At 53.2% G+C, this 5,524-nt stretch overlaps 1 non-coding gene across 1 annotated transcript in view; it reads right to left on the bottom strand.

Moving 5' to 3' along the window:
- The window catches only part of LOC121855187, a 4,341-nt gene extending 2,675 nt beyond the window's left edge, over positions 1–1,666 (bottom strand). Inside the window, exon 1 of the ribosomal RNA XR_006086735.1 lies at positions 1–1,666. This exon is cut by the window's left edge and continues 2,675 nt beyond it. This is a non-coding gene — a ribosomal RNA (large subunit ribosomal RNA).
- Positions 1,667–5,524: the final 3,858 nt, after the last annotated feature.

Raw genomic sequence — 5,524 nt, 5'->3', positions numbered from 1 at the left:
TGTTACACACTCCTTAGCGGATTCCAACTTCCATGGCCACCGTCCTGCTGTCTATAGCAACCAACGCCTTTCAATGGGATCTGAATGAGCATTCATTTAGGCCCCTTAACTCGACGTTTGGCTCATCCCACAGCGCCAGTTCTGCTTACCAAAAGTGGCCCACTAGATACTCAGATTAGTCGCCGGAGCTTCATCCCTACAAGCAAGCTCGGCATCTCACCCATTTAAAGTTTGAGAATAGGTTGAGGACGTTTCGTCCCCAAGACCTCTAATCATTCGCTTTACCGGATGAAATTCACCCTGCGAGTTCCAGCTATCCTGAGGAAAACTTCGGAGGGAACCAGCTACTAGATGATTCGATTAGTCTTTCGCCCCTATACCCAGCTCCGACGATCGATTTGCACGTCAGAATCGCTACGGACCTCCACCAGAGTTTCCTCTGGCTTCATCCTGGCCAGGCATAGTTCACCATCTTTCGGGTCCCAACATATATGCTCATGGTACTTGCCGACTGCCCGCGAGCCTGCCCCGGTGCGCCTCCGCCGTTTACCGACGGCCCGCTTCCTGGGACGGACAGCACCGCGGCGTCTTGGCAAGTCCCGGGCCTGCGCCCTCCGCATGAGGAATAAACTTCGACCATCGCCCTGACGACTCATAATTAATAATGCAACGTCCAGGAGACGGGGAGTATCTCACCCGCTTGTCGCGGGCGCGGCGATACGCAGGCAGCCGGTCAGGATCGGGGCCCAAGACGCACTGAGAGCCTGTTACAGCGTCTCGGTGCCCGTCACTTTATATTTCGCTCTCCTTTTGGGCTTAGTGGAGCCCATTGACTTGCACACATGTTAGACTCCTGGTCCGTAGCCAAGACGGGTCGGTGATCACTGACCTTTTGCACAATCGCGAGCAAAACCGCAGCCGCCGGCTGCGGCAAGCTTCCTTCTCGACGACTTCGTCGCAGGGCAGCCAGGACACCGGTGGTTCTCTGTCATGGCTCCCCAGACGAGCTGGAGAGTCGGCGGCGAGGTACCAGTCCGACCGGGCCTTCGACGTCCCCGGCAACGGGTCGCTGTGACCTACTACGAGGCGAAATACGCCCGCCGACGCCAGCGTGAGTGGGGGCGCGCCCAAACATTTTTGGGTCGCTCAATTACAACACCCCACCCAGCCGACAGCCGACGAGCTGAATCCCCTCAGTTCGACCTTCGAGTTTCCACCCGTTTGGCTCTTAACGGTTTCACGTACTCTTGAACTCTCTCTTCAAAGTTCTTTTCAACTTTCCCTCACGGTACTTGTTCGCTATCGGTCTCGTGGTCATATTTAGCCTTAGATGGAGCTTACCACCTGCTTTGGGCTGCACTTTCAAGCAACCCGACTCTACAGAGAGGCCCTTTCCGACCGTCCCATCTGTACCCTCACGGGCGCCGCCATACGGGCCTGTCACCCTCCATGGGCAGTGGCCGCTTTCAAGCTTGACTTAGACGGTATGGGACGGCGTGCTGGACCCTCTGAAACGCAACACCCCTCGTGCCCGAAGACATCGAGGTTATGCGCTGGGCTTTTCCCGGTTCAGTCGCCCTTACTAAGGGAATCCCTGTTGGTTTCTTTTCCTCCGCCTATTAATATGCTTAAATTTGGCGGGTAGCTCTCTCCTACTACGAGGTCGATCGTGGTCTCATCATCCTTAGGGGGAACAAGTTCCCCAACCACGAAGCGGAAGACGCTCTGCCACCGACTTTCTTCACCACCGACATTACCAGGCAGGAAGGTTTGAGGGGCTTGTCGCGGGGGTACCAGCGGCCATGGCGGCGGCACTCCCACCCCTGACTCCGTTCCTTCTCATTGAGTGGTAAATAGCCAATAGGAAAAGTGTTCCAGCAGAACATCTCTCGCAGAGTCATATACACACACAGTTTTAATGCATATACGCTCGTGTTCCGCCCTTACTCGGCCGCACCTTTGCCGCTTAAACTTTGACCTCTTTCCCCGTTCCCGCATGCCACAGCAGTGGCACTTGTTTATCCGGAGAAAGAGAGCGAGAGTCGCAGTATTAATTGGCGTGAGCGGCCTTTCCGGCTGCAGAACTAGTGTTCTATCCCGGCGAGCGCCGTTATGAGGCGCAACACCGTCTTTAACGCGTTTAGAGAGAACTCCCCCTGCCTCCCTCCCAGTCATGAGATAGACGTGGACTCGTGGCGAACTCTCAAAGAGAACGCCCACACCGCGTCTGACCGTGGGAGAGGTGGAGGAGCGCGTGAGGAAGAGCACGGCGTCACCCAAGCATTCTCATCTCTCTGCCTGCACCACTACATGGTAGACTGCGGGCCCAGGCGCACTCATCAATTTAGGTTCCACTGCAATGCATGCCAAGCACTCTTTTCGAGGTGATAGACGAAATTCCGGCGGGGCTTACTTAAAAGATATCCGACCCGGTTTCGTTTCCTCTTCGTGGGATGGAGTGCCTCTTAGAACATGTGCAGCATCAGCCATGAGCGGCCGACGGCCATTCGTGTCCCTGTGGACAGCAGGCAAAAGAGTCAGCCCAGTTGTTTATGGTATGAATAAACTGTCGCTGGTTGTGTTGAATGGGTGCCAAGTCCATGGACCTACAGCATAGCTTTATTGTTTTGTACGCCTGCGCAAGGCGCGGGCGATTAAACCTCAAGGCGTGGGAAGCTCGGAACTGGGTTACCCTCGTCGGGGAGACAGTCAGCAGGCACCGAATCTCCTCGCAGCAAATCCATGGATGTGGTATATTTCCGACCAGAGAGGAGGAGTGGCGGCTACAAGTCTAAGGCTGCTGCCGCCGCAATATGCGTTCAACTGTCGATGTATCTGGTATTCTATGATTCACATACCGACACGCAGTTTGTTGCGGTCTTCATCGACCCACGAGTCGAAAGTGATCCCGCGCAGAGTTGTGTATTTGCCATTTGGTCTTTTTTTTGGTGACTAACCAACCATCGTTAGTCGAGTCTCAATGAAAGGGTTTGACAGACATAGCCCAAGTTTGTGGTTTGGGCTTGGCTTATTGTTGTTGTTTTTTGACACTTGAATTTCACTCTTTTTGGGTCAAGAGGCTTATTCGCCGGTAGTAAGGAACGGACGGGCAGCCGCCCAAAGCCCCGTCCGTCCTCCTCCTCCGGTCTTCGCGCTCTCGCCCGAGTGTGGTCCACCTACAGCGTGGTGGTACCTATTTTTGGTGCGGGGGCCGGGATTGTCCTCTTTCGCTGCTGGAGTTGCCAGAGCAGAGCCCGAGACCGCCCAAATCAGGAGAGTAGTAGTAGTAGTTTTAAGAGCGCCCCGTTCTCTTTCTCTCTGTTAATGATCCTTCCGCAGGTTCACCTACGGAAACCTTGTTACGACTTTTACTTCCTCTAAATGATCAAGTTTGGACATCTTTCCGTCAGCTCGAGGCGACGACCCCAGAAAACCCTCGCGGGCAACGGGGCCGACAATCCAAGAGCGCCAGTCCGAAGGCCTCACCAAATCATTCAATCGGTAGTAGCGACGGGCGGTGTGTACAAAGGGCAGGGACGTAGTCAGCAAGCTGATGACTTGCACTTACTGGGGAATTCTCGTTCATGGGAAACAATAATTAAAAGCCCCAATCCCTATCAATACAAAGGCTTTTTGAACGGGTTACCTGCTCCTCTGAGTGGGGAAAACTCGTTGGTCCCTTCAGTGTAGCGCGCGTGCGGCCCAGAACATCTATAAGCATCACAGACCCGTTATTGCTCAATCTCGTGCGGCTAGAATTGCCGCTTATCCCTCTAAGAAGAAGTTGCGAACTGGACACCATTTTCTGGAGATCCGTCGACTACTTAGTAGGCCAGAGTCTCGTTCGTTATCGGAATTAACCAGACAAATCGCTCCACTAACTAAGAACGGCCATGCACCACCACCCACCGAATCGAGAAAGAGCTCTCAATCTGTCAATCCTTCCGGTGTCTGGGCCTGGTGAGGTTTCCCGTGTTGAGTCAAATTAAGCCGCAGGCTCCACTCCTGGTGGTGCCCTTCCGTCAATTCCTTCAAGTTTCAGCTTTGCAACCATACTTCCCCCGGAACCCAAAGACTTTGGTTTCCCGGAAGCTGCCTGCCGGGTCATGGGAATAACGCCGGCGGATCGCTAGTTGGCATCGTTTATGGTTAGAACTAGGGCGGTATCTGATCGCCTTCGAACCTCTAACTTTCGTTCTTGATTAATGAAAACATCCTGCAATGCTTTTCGCAGAAGTTCGTCTTGCGTATTTGTCCAAAGAATTCTACCTCTACAATGTTCTCGCCTGCTCCTTGTTGGATTAGTCATTACTTCCTGCCCTCGGAAAATCAACAAAATGAAATCTGAGGTCCTATTCCATTGCTCCATGCATCACCATTCAAATATTCCTAAATAGCCTGCTCTGAGCACTCTAATTTTTTTTCAGTAACTTCAGCCACCTCGACACTCGAATAAAGAGTTATCCCGCATGAAATGGGCGGGCGGTTGTTCGAGCGTGACAGCAAACACTGGCGGTGCACCGCCAGTCCTGAACTGAGATCCAACTACTATTTTTAACCGCAACAACTTTAATATACGCTATTGAGTTCGGAATCATCGCGCCAGTCAGCAATTCAGACTTGCCTCCACGGATACTGGCTAAAGCGATTTAGTGTACTATTCCACGCAGGCTCGATGAGACTCACATCGTTATTTTTCGTCACTACCTCCCCGTGCCGGGAGTGGGTAATTTGCGTGCCTGCTGCCTTCCTTAGATGTGGTAGCCGTTTCTCAGGCTCCCTCTCCGGAATCGAACCCTGATTCCCCGTTACCCGTTATAGCCATTGTAGGCGCATAACCTACAATCGAAAGCTGATAAGGCAGACACTGGAAAGAAGCGGCGCCGGTGCGGAGACCGTGCGCTCAGCCCGAAGTTATTCAGATTCACCACAGGTGGGTTACGGACCGGGGCCCGACCAGTTTTGAACTAATAAAAGCGCTCTTCCCTTGCGGTCAGAGACCAATTGCATGTATTAGCTCTAGAATTGCCACAGTTATCCAAGTAAGTGGGTTTACAGATCCAATGAAACATAGCTGATTTAATGAGCCATTCGCGGTTTCGCCTTAAATCGGCTTGTACTTACACATGCATGGCTTAATCTTTGAGATAAGCATATGACTACTGGCAGGATCAACCAGGTAGCTGCTGCTGTTGGCGGCGCCTATCACGGCGGCCAAAATAGTGAGATTGAGAGAGAGGCAGAAGACATTGGGCGAGGGACCGCACGTTGGCCTTAGAGAAATAGCAAACCAGATGATCAGATCTAACTGCACCTTCTCTTGCTATCCTCGGCGCCGGCAGCGCCACCGTGTGTCCCAATCTCCTCCCTTATCCGCTCCTCTTTGCCCCAGCTCCAGCGAGGCAGCCGACATTGGGCGAGGGACCGCACGTTGGCGAATCTCCTCCCTTATCCGCTCCTCTTCTCTTTGCCCCAGCGAGGCAGAAGACATTGGGCGAGGGACCGCACGTTGGCTTTAGAGAAA

This window comes from Homarus americanus, unplaced genomic scaffold (assembly GCF_018991925.1).
Source record: "Homarus americanus isolate GMGI-L3 unplaced genomic scaffold, GMGI_Hamer_2.0 scaffold2685, whole genome shotgun sequence".
Lineage (NCBI taxonomy): Eukaryota > Metazoa > Arthropoda > Malacostraca > Decapoda > Nephropidae > Homarus > Homarus americanus.
This window is presented reverse-complemented; position numbering and strand designations above follow the sequence as displayed.